The following is a 12,204-nucleotide window of genomic DNA, read 5'->3' on the forward strand; positions in this document are numbered from 1 at the left end:
TTTCAGGTTCCACTCATAGGCTAGATGAGTCTTAGGGATTGCATGCTAGTTGAATTGGTAACCCGTTGACCTAGGTGGAAGTTGTATGAAACCTTAGGACTATTCGTAGTATGTGAGTGATCACACGTAAGTTTATTTATATGTCTTTCCCCTCCCGATATGCTATTACGTGTTCCTATGTGTTATGTGTTGCATGATCCCCCATTTTGCTTATAGGCCAATTGGGTGGTTCCCGGACTAAGGTTCAGAAGTCGGTTGAAGACCGAATGGATTATTCCCGGACTGAAGGTTCGGAAGTGGCTGAAGGCCAAATGGATTGTTCCTGAGCTAAGGCTCAGAAGTGGCTAAGGCCAAATTGATTCACTTCTTGGACTACAGGTCCAAATATGGGCCTCGGTGCTATGACCCACCGGACCTGAACGCGCCAGGACGGTGTGTAGGGCCAATAAGTCGAGGAAGGCTGTAGTCCACCGACCTGAGTAATCAGGCGGTGTGTAGGGCTACGGCTAGCTGCGATCCACCGAATGATGGGACAGCGGTGTGTAGGGCCATAGTCTTCGAGGATCTTCGCCCACCGACTGAGTATAGCTCAGCGGTAAGCCGGGCTTGATCCGCTAAGGTCCACTGACTGTGCGCATCGACGGTGTGTAAGGTCGTAAGTCCCCCCTTGTAAAGGGGATCGCGGTCCACCGACTGTGTGCGTCAGCAGTGTGTTGGATCGTGGTCTGACGTTGATTTCGTCAGCGGTTCTCAAAGGGTTGGTTGCGATCAACTCCCCTCATACCACGGTACTGAGGTACGGTGCTGCGGGGCCGTGTTAAATGTTATAAGCATTAACCCTCATGTTCGGGGCATGCGATTGGTCCCGTGGCGCCATCAATGATTATGTGATATGAATGGTGATTGAATGGTGATGTGTTTTGGAATTGGAAAGTGATTTGTGACCTTAGATGCTTATTCCTTATGATGTTATCTCTACTTAACTGTTTATTATTGCTTGATGTGCTCATCCCTATCTGCTGAGTCTATTCCCGGCTTTTAAAGTTAGTGTCTCTTAAGTATTATCTTCCTGCTTCAAAATGACTTTTCCTATATCTATATATATCTATCTATAATGTATTTCAACGCATTGGAGTGGGTTACCAGCATCTCTCGCTGAACAGATATATTTGGCTTTCAGGCACAGATGAGTAGACACTGGAGTGCGCTAGAGATTTGAAGCGTAGAGTAGATAGTTTCACTTTCGGCCTGCGTGCCATGCTTATGTATTGACATTATTGAGGATTTCAGTTAGTTAGCCTGTGCACCTGATTTCTCTAGCTCAGGTGTGGCATAGCACCCCATACTCTTACGTTATATTTTTGGGATTTAATGAGAATTTACCTTTATTATATAAGTCTTAAGAGTTGAAAAATCTCGGGGTGTTACATTTTTCCTCTAAACCCGTTGCAAGAGTTGTCACATGGAAACCCACAGCATGGGTTGTTGCGTGTAAACCCACCGTAGGGGCCGTTGCATGGCTTGTATGTATACCCGGCTCTTACATGTAAACCCTTCGCAACCTAAGCTCTGATACCAATTTATATCAGAGTCTAATCAATTCTATTTTTTATTCCTAAGATTTTGCAATCTAAACTCTGATACCACTTTGTACCAGAGCCTAATCAAGGAACAAGCTAGCTTAGCAATTTTGTATAGCAGATCAATACAATTGATGTGGCTGCCTGTAACGTTTTTATTGGGTTTTTTTTAGGAAATGACAGGTAATTATAGGGGAAGAATCTTCGAAAGTTTGTACAACAGAGCATTTCTAAAGTTTTTGCTCTATATAGTGGCTCTTTTCTAGGGGTAACACCCTTTACTTAACTTTTAATCATAGTGCAGGTATGCCGACTACAAATTATATTTTAATTTATGTTAACTTTATGTATGTAGTGGTGTTTATATATTTTCAACCAAGCTTGGAGAGTTTGATCCCGCTGAGCCTGGGGAGTGTGATCCCGTTGTTGCTTGTAAACGAACCGCAAGGGTAGTAGTAGGGGCCATTTCCTGAAAAACCCACAGGGGCAATAGTAGGGTATTGCCGGTAAACCCGCAGCAGGAGCCATTGCTTGTAAAAACGCTGCAGGGGCCGTTGTCGGGTGGTCTACCAAGTTAGCGAATATATTCGGGGGTTTTGCCTGTAAACCCGTCGTAGGGGCCGTCACATGTAAACCAACCACAGGGTCCGTCGCATGTAATCCCGCCACAGGAAAATATCATATTTGTGCTTATCATTAATTTGGAATGTAGTTCATGCTAATTAATCTACGTATAGATTACAAATTACCATGGCCTAGTCTATCGTGCCACAAACACAAAAACTCAACCAGGTAAGTTCAAAGAATAATATTTATTGAGGTTATTACACCGAGCTTTTAGCCCATTTAGTAATTAACCCTTGTCTTGATTCCACATTTTCTTAATTTAGATAAAACCTTGTGTAACACCCCCGATTTTTACCAACATTTTAAAACTTAAATTCAAAGATTAGCAAACTAAACATCAGTCAACATAAAGCGGAAGCTAATATAAACCGGGAAAGGTGTTATGCCACACCCATAAAACTATGGGTGCACAGGCTAAGTCTACAAAATCCAACATAGCAACACATTGTCTAAGGCACACAGGCCACATCTATCTAAGGCTCACAGGCCCAAAACTAAGCAGAGGGAAAACAAAGCTACGCTAACTAGAGTCCACATCTAGCGCGCTCTCCAACTAGGCAAAACCTGTAAAACATAGGGATAACACCCCGTCAGCGAATAATGCTGGTAACCCATCAATACGCGTTAAATAGCATAATATACAGATAGATATAATCAAAAGCGTTTGAGACTGAGGAATACAGTATATAGTCATTTAAAAGCCAGAAGAAGATCAACATCAAAGACTCATCACACTCTCAACAAGAACGAGGATCATCAACCTCAACAAGACAACCAAACTACAAACAACAAGGGACAACACAACTCTAGATGCAACCTACCACTCACAAGGTAGAGTTCATCAAAGACATGCATATAAGCAAGGAAATACACAGTCACATAATGACAAGTTAACGTTCCAACCTTATGGCTACCCCCGGCCTTATTTCAGTTCCAACCATTACCTCCTAGTGCCACCATGTACTTCTAAGTCCAACCTTATTCCGCTTGGGACCGTCGTCCCCCGCCAAACTTCACCGCCGAACTCTCAGTACACGAGGGTACCATTAAATATCATAGTCACATACCACCGAACTCGTGAGCAAAGCTCAAGTAACCAAACCACCAATCTCATTCATATTCACACATAGTCATCATCATCAAGAAGACTAAGGCTCATCGATAGCCCCAATCAAGTATCAACAAAAGGGTACAATGATTTGTACAAGATCACACCAAAGTCACGAGACCATACACAACAATCAAGGATTACAATCCAACATCTAAATGATTGGCAACACGAGATGCCAATCCTCAACAAGAAGGAACAAACCGTACATACTAGCATAACAACATCAAACTAGCATGCTCATCAAACGGATAAACCATAAAGGGTTCCAACGAACCTTCAAGTCTCATATTAGACCAACGAATCACAAAGTTGGACCCTTAGCACGATTCAAGACACCAAATCCTAACATGGATTCCTAACACATCGTTCTAGACATACGAAACATCAAGAAGACTCACAAAGAGCCTAATAATTCAACAACGGGAGGTCAAAACATCAATACCAAGAAGAAAAGGATCACGGGGAACAAATCCCGCACCATCATCAAATGTTCCCCACGGGTGGGGCCACGGGTAGGCCCCCACTTCGTTCCCCGCGGGTGGGGCGCCGGGTAGGCTACTGCCCGCCGTTCCGCCCGCGGGGTACACTACCTGTACACCAATTTTCCCTTCGGGGAAATTCATCAACAAAGCCAAATTCCAGTCCAAAACACCCAAAATCTCACACACAACAAAGATATGACTTGAACCCAAGAAATAGCCAAGCAATGACATTCAAGAAACCTAAATACAAGCTCTAAACATGCATCATCACAAGATCATGCATCAAATCTCACAAATCACATCAAGAACATCAAATAGAAGCCAATAATCATCATTTAGGTAAGAAAATAGGTTTTGTATAGCATGGGTTACCTTTGTAGCTTAACACCTTCTCCTTTACACCCTCCTAAGCCTCTTCTTAGAGTTCCTCTTCTCCACCAACTTCTTACACAAGCCAAAACACAAGAAAGATTCTATCTTAGATAAAGACACCCAAAAGATGACTAAAAACACTAAATAGCTATGAACCTTACCCTTTCCTATGCTTGGGAAGAAGAAAGTAGGAATCTTGGGATGGGATCTTGCAAAGTTAGAAGGTCCTCCTTTTTGCTTGAAGAATAAGCAAGGTTCTTTTTAGAGAGATGATGGAGTGTTTGGAACTTAGGCTAGAATGAGAAAATGAAAGGAATGACTTGCTAGGGATAGCTTGAACGACAAATCATGAGTGAAAGGTCACTTTTACCCTTACTACGGTTGGAAAGACAAAAGGGTAAAGGTACAAAACATAAGGCATAAGGTACACTTGGTTGACATAAGAGACTAGTCAAATTCGAGTTAATTCCAGTAATGCTCCTCCGAGGATGGTGATTTTCCACAATTGGTCCTCGACTTTTAATTTGGACAATTTAACCATCTGAATATTAAAATCTTTCCAATTGCGTTCCTTCCGTCAAATCTTGGTAAGTTAGACATCAAAACAAGGGGTAAAAGCGCCATTTCCCTCTAAAGGGTATATTTCATCTTCATTCCCCCAATATAGGCACAAATTTCCCAGATAGTGAAGGACGAAATTCATCGCAGAAGAAACATCGCGTCGCCGCTCGTCGTCGAGACCGATTTTACCACTTCCATCGTCGATCTCATTGTTAATCATCGTGATAGGTTCAAGAAGCCGTCGTCTCCTTCGCTCCGCCGCCTTTAATCGATGATCCCGATTTTGTCTCTCCGCCCCAATCGCCGCCGTCATCTACATCTTTGACTTCTCCCGCTCTTCTCATCTTGTATCTGAGAATTGCAGTTTCTATTACAGGTGAGCAAGAAAGTGATGCCCCAAGTCACAGAGGAAAATCGCGACAAATAGTTATTCAAGGGGAAGATGGCATCTGCAATACTATGAAGTTTGATCTTTAAATCTAGGGAATAGAAGTTTTTAAATCAGATCTCAAGACAAAGGTTTGATATTTTCTACTTTTTTTTGTTTCATTCTCATATTCATGGTGCTCTAGGGATTTCTTTGCATGAGTGGGTTTACTACACGATATAAATTAATGATTTTTTTTCTTTTGGTTAAAGAAGGAATTGAAAATAAAAAATAAAAAATAAAATTCTGCAGATTGGGATGATTATGAACAAATGGGTTTTGTTTGATGAAATGCTTCACTTTTTTGTTATGATTCCATGGAATCAGTTTGATTGCAGTCACATACAGAGAGATGTTTAATTCTTATTCTTTTAAGAATGGTTTTGCCCTGTACCGGCTAAGGTCTTGCCTACTCCCTTGCTGGACAAATATGGCCTTTTAATGGTCCAACACTGAGCTCGAATGATCAAAAGAACAAAAGGAATTCTGATTAACACATTCTTGGAGCTAGAGGTGCACGTGATTGCATCCCTATCTGACGGGAAGTTCTCGTCCGTTTACCCTGTAAGGTCGCCGATCAATCGCCACGGCGGCGATGATGAAGAGGTGAAGAGATGGTTGGATGAACAACCGCCTTCTTCGGTGGTGTTCCTGTGCTTCGGGAGCTACGGGAGCTTCAGAGCAGAGCAAGTGAAGGAGCGGTTGGCGCTTCCTCTGGTCCCTACGGCGGCCAAAAGTGAAAGGAGAAATCGGGGCGCCCAGAGACTATTCGGATCCTAAGGAAATCTTGTCGGAAACCTTCTTGGAGCGTACTCAGGCTAGAGGTAAAGTGATCGGATGGGCGGCGCAGATGATGGTACTATCCCACCCATCCATCGGAGGCTTTGTGTCTCACTGCGGTTGGAATTCCATCTTAGAAAGTGTGTGGTGCGGAGTGCCGGTGGCGGCGTGGCCAATGTACGCAAAGCAACAAATAAATGCTTTCGAGCTTGTCGTGGAAGTATTTCCATCATTATACGCATATTTCCGTCATTATACGTTGAGGAAGTAAAAGTACCCATTTGCCCCTGAAATTGACTTAACCAACAATTGACGGAAGGACCTCAATTGGAAAAAATTTAATTGTCGGGTGGTTAAATTGTCCAAATTAAAAGACGGGGACTAAATGTGGAAAATCAACATACTCGGGGGACCATTGTTGGAATTAACTCATCAAATTCTAGTCCCTCGACTATTAAATTTTAGGATTTTTAGGAAGGGATTACCAAGGAAGGCTAGGATTAATTCCTTAATTAATCCCAATTAGCATTTAGATTTACGGGGTGTCACACCTTGTCTTAATCCACAAGAGTGACAACTATATAAATCATTTCTACCACTACTCGAAAAGTCAAGTGGTTTTAGATTTATTTTGTTGTCCCAGCATTTTCATCATTTTGTCTCAATTTCAAGTTTTATACTAGTACAATTTAGTATCTCTAATCAAGTTAATTTTAACAAAATTAATAGAATTATATCAACCAAATTTCCAAACTAGTTGAATCAAGCTTATATAATCATATTAAGAATATTATTTAAAATATTCAATACACTTGAGCTATGATGCTCACGATTATATAGCTATCATAATTTTAAAAAAATGGTTAATCTTGAAATCTTTTATCATTCCACATGAACTAGAACCGAAGTTCTTTACAAGATTTCAAACATGCAACACATTTGTTACATTCCATTTCAACTGTTACGCCATTGTAGCATTTTCCGTGGAATTGTTTCACATGCTTCTTGAAGTCCTTCCGACCAAGAGGTAACATGTGAATACCAGATTCTACTTGAAAGGATTCACTCATAATTGTTCCATCGTCAACTTGACTTAGGACAATCTTTAGAATCCACCATCTTGTATTCAAGGAATTGGCTAACGACAAATTTATTTGCCTTAGCGTCTTCACTTTTATACTTCAGGTTCAAAGATTACCACAGGCCGTTAGCAGTTTCCAATTTACAGTATACATTGTACAACAAGTCACACAAACCATTCAAAACGTAGCTTAGGCATAGGAAATAAAATATAAAAAAAAAAAAAAAAAAAAAAAAAAAAAAAAAAAAAAAGACTTTCCAAGCCTCCACTTCGCTAATGGTTTGAGCGTTAGACTCATGTTTGTATACACTAGAAACCATCTCGGTCAAGAACCATGACATGCCGAGAATAGCTAGGTTGAACAACATTTTAAGTTGCTACCCTTTGAAATTCAATTCCCTGAATTTCCACGATCTTTTGACCAATCTACTTAGTGTCATTCCAGACACCTTCATCGTAGGGATATACCCTTTGATGCCACCACCGGTCTCTGAATCAAAGTTCACCGAGATTTCAAAATGTGCAACAATGTTGCCACTCCGACCATTTGAATGTGGACCACGAGCAACATTCATGCTTCCACTTACAACAATAGTGGATTCCATCCACTAATTCACCAAAAATATCGATTTTAAGATTGTTGGTAGTGAATAAGTCGATACACCAAAAATAGTATATATATTTGATGGGGCCATGGGCCTAGGGGCCCATTTTATTGGGAAGGTCTTGGCCCAAGTAGGGTGGTGAAGGAAGGAGGTTGACCCAAATCTTATTGGGCTGGGTAGGCATGGTGGGGGTGGTTGTATGGCATGGTGGTAGAGAGTGACGTGTGCAAGCAGGCTTGGAGGCCCAAGAAGGAGGGGGTGTGGAAGGAAGGGTGCAAGACAAGGCCTGGGGTGGAGGGGTGCAAGGTGGAAGGCAAGGCAAGAGGAGGGAGGCGTCGGCGGCCGCCGCTGCCCCGTGGAGGGCGCCAACCGGCGTGGTCGCCAACCAGGGTCGAGGCGCCCGTCGCACCCCCCAGCATCCTGGCAGCGTGGCCAGCTTCTTGGGGGGTGGCTGGTCGAGCTGCCATCTAGGAGGCCTGGGCACGCGGGGCAACGCGTGCGCGCCCGGCGCGATAGGTGCGCCCGTCGCCCCCTGGACGCACATGTCCCGCGTACTTGGGCTGGTTCTCCGTGCTCCTCGCGAGCACGTGCCATTTTGGTAGCTGGTTGGGGTGGTTGAGGCGGTTAACGGACATGACTACGTGGGACGCGTGTTTGGTTGAGGTTGGTGTCCTTGGGATGGTTGACATGTGTGTGGATCTGGTTCGACTTCCTACAGTATAAAAGTAGGGGGTCTACAAGGGACACCACAAGGTATGACTACTCCTTTAGTCCAGAGGTTTGGTTTCCACCCCCTTGCTGGCATACCTGGGATTGATTCTTTGGTAAAGTATTTAGCTTTATTTATTTCCTAGTCCCTTATGCCCCGTTTGGTTCACGAAATCAATTTGGAGGGAATAGGAATGCTATCCCATAGGTAATGGAATAGGTAAGGAATAGAATAGGAATTGTATTCTGTTATTTGGTTCACTGAAGTAATAGACTTTAGGAATTGTATTCTAACGTTTGGTTGGTTAAGGAATAGAAATAGTATATAGGGGTAAAAGACATAAATACCCTTCTACAAAATATACTACTACTACTAGTACTACTACTACTACTAGTACTACTGCTACTGTTGCTACTGCTGCTACTGCTACTACTACTGCTACTGCTGCTACTGCTACTGTTGCTGCTGCTGCTATTACTGCTACTGCTACTGCTACTGCTACTACTACTACTACTGCTACTACTACTATTACTGCTACTACTACTGCTACTACTATTGCTACTGCTGCTGCTGCTACTGCTACTGCTACTGCTACTTCTACTACTACAGCTACTGCTACTGTTACTACTGCTACTGCTGCTGCTGTTGCTGCTACTGCTACTACTGCTGTTACTGCTACTACTGCTGCTATTGCTACTGCTTCTGCTACTGCTACTACTACTACTACTACTACAACAATGATCTGTACTATTATTTACACCGAATATTCATTGTAATGTGTGTGTTTGTGGTGTGCGACTGTGCAATTAACTAATTTGATCTATAATAACATGTTACCATTAAATTAAACAATTACAATCAAAATAATTGTTTTTTAAATTAAATTACAATTACTGATCTGCTTGAATTAGAATTCCTCTCATGCTCTCACTCCTCCCTGTGTATTAAAAAACAAAAAGCAAAAAATTAAAGTAATCCTCTCCTCATACAGTCATATCCCCAAACCATGAGAAATAGGGCGGCCACCGGTCTCTACAGAGCGATTGTCGATGCATGGGAACGAAGAATTCGTCGCTTTTCTTTTCCTTTTTTTTTAAAGCGTCTTTAATCCGGGGACTGGGACATCGCATGGACTATCCGATGGTGTAGTTGGTGTTGGGGATGTGTCGTGATCATCACCCACTGCTCAGATTATTGATCGTAGAAGTTCAGAATTTTCGGATTCTGTTGCAACACCGGCGATTTCCTAACGAACTATCGATCGGAGGCGTTTCCGACGTCTCGCCCATTGCATGGAGGATCCGACGGCTGGGATGCATTGTGTTGACAATCAAGGCTTCTTCGCAACCTTCTAGCGGTCTGCGGACTTTGGGTGATCCAATAATGGCGGCGGGGTGGTCTCACATTTGGTGCTGGGGCCCCTGTTTGATGATTACCTGACTGGTTGATTGGTTGACTGGGCGTCCGGCGTCCGGCGAGGCTGAGGAGTGAGGACTGTTAGCGGACTGAGGAGCGAAGGCCGAAAGGCGTTGGCATCAGAGGACAGACTATAGAGTCAGTGCATCACGGAGAAGCAGTTAAGTAGAAGCCAGAGGCGTGAGGGAGTGACCGCAAACCGCCTGACCGGAGTTTGCCGACTCGCCAATGGTGGAATCGTGGAAGCCGGAGGGCGTGAGGCCGAAGCCGAGAACCAGGGTCGCGGAGAAGGTCTAGAGAGGCAGAGACTCTAGAACGATTAGGATTTGAGAATTATGGATTTAGATTTATTTGGGGTAAAATAGGAAATAGTAATTTTAGGCTATTCCTGAGAACTCAGGAATAGCCTAATACCAGGGCCCCCCCTAGGAATCTCTATTCCCCTTGCAAGGGGAATATATCATTCCCGGGAAAAATGTTCCTAGGAATACAAGTGGTTACCAAACAGAGGAATATGCATATTACTGGGAATGCTATGTCATTCCAGGCATATTCTGTGAACCAAACAGCCCATTAGTTTATTAGTTATTATTTTAGGGCTGCAATTTCGGGCTTGTACTATGGGTTTTGTATATATTTATTGGGCCTCACACCCCAGTAATATTGTTATTATTTTCCTAACCCCCGTTCTGTACCCCTACACCTAGTTTATGGTGGACCGGTTTCAACAAAACCATCATTATTTATGATATATATATATATATATATATATATATATATATATATATATATATATATATATATATATATAGGGTTTCATTCAGATGCAAACTCCCTTAAAATATAAACATGCAGACAATTTGGTGCCATTAGATTTAAGCAAACGGACGGCTTAGATAGAGGGAAATCATGCGCATCCGGTAGCTATGATTATTTAAAAAAGGGTAATTATGGGAATGCAATCACATTGTAATTATGGATTATATTTGTTATTAATATTTAGCCAAATTTTAAGAAGTCTAATTACGGTAGGATATAACTACTAGCATGGAGTCAGACACCCCTTGGAGAAATGGGATTCCGACATTGCATGGAAGCGAGAAGAGGAGGAAGCCAGCTGCGCGGACATGGAGATCCGACACTCAACTAATGCAGTCGACCTCTTGATCACCATAATGAGACGGCATTGTGAATTCGTAGTGAATTTCTGTACTGCATACGTTTTGTAGATCTTGAATTATGAGTAAATGGGAATAAATATGACGACTTTAGAAGCCATGTCAGATTGGAACAGTAGGAGGTTTAATGGAAAATAGAGAATGAGAGAATTCCATTTTTCGTCCTACTGTTATAGGGGCGTTTCCAATTTCAGTCCACTTTAAATTTTTTTGCCACTTTACAACCACTGTTATTGAATGTGTTCCACTTTTTGTCCACCGTTAATATTTCCTTCAAGAGGTCGTATAATCAAAGGGTATTTTGGTCTTTTTATGTTTGTCTCTTCTCTTTTAATCTAGGCACTTCGTCCTCCTCCTCCGATATTTGAAGATGGCTCTTCGAACAACGAGAATGAGAAGCCAAAGCTACATCGTTTCGTTTGTTCCAACATGGGCCTGCGAGGTTTCTTAGGTTTTAGGTTTAATGTTCTCATTTCTTTAGTCAAACGTAGTCTTGGATGAGAAGAAAGGTCAAAATACCCCTACATTACACGGCCTGTTGATGGAAATACTAACGGCGGGACTAAAAGTGGAACACATTCAATAATAGTGGTTATAAAGTGGCAAAAAAAATTAAGGTGGACTAAAATTGGAAACGCCCCTATAACAGTAGGACCAAAAATGGAATTCACTCAATAGAGAATCATATAATACTCGTGCACACACTAATTGGCATCAGCGCACGACATAGGTTGTTCCGTGTGCGCATCTGGGCTATACTATGTGCATGTGTTGTTAACAATTTTCCTTAATCGTAAAAGTACTGTGATCACAGGTGAGGAGCAAACTAGAGGAGGAGTATAGGAATGTTTCATGGACATATCCCCAAACGGAACCAAATATTGGTGCCCTACTAGTGATGAGAAAAGTACATGATATGTTGGGCAACGAATTGAAAAAGTTGAACAAGGAAATGAATTCTACCTGGCATATGCTACCATGGTCGGCTTTGATGTCAACAACAGCACGATGCGGAAAAGTCGAGACGAAGAAGTGGGGATAAAATACATGGTATGCCCCCGTGAAGGTTACAAAGCCAAGTTTGAAAAAACACAACACCAACACCGTTGAAGGAAACAACACACAACCCACAAGGAGGCAGGTGTCAAATAGGGTACATTGTAAGGCTCGTATGGTGATGACGCAGTGTCCTAAGGGTGGGTATCAAGTCCATGTAGTTGAGCTACGCGTGAGCAACTGAGCCGGGAGATATACACATTAAAGCACCTACAATTG

General features: G+C 42.4%; 1 pseudogene; it reads left to right on the forward strand.

The window, feature by feature from the left end:
* Window positions 1-1,756: 1,756 nt before the first annotated feature.
* On the forward strand, window positions 1,757-6,211 carry LOC109172894 (annotated as a pseudogene).
* The last annotated feature ends 5,993 nt before the right edge of the window (window positions 6,212-12,204 follow it).

Source organism: Ipomoea nil, unplaced genomic scaffold, assembly GCF_001879475.1.
Source record: "Ipomoea nil cultivar Tokyo-kokei standard unplaced genomic scaffold, Asagao_1.1 scaffold0444, whole genome shotgun sequence".
Taxonomy (NCBI): domain Eukaryota; kingdom Viridiplantae; phylum Streptophyta; class Magnoliopsida; order Solanales; family Convolvulaceae; genus Ipomoea; species Ipomoea nil.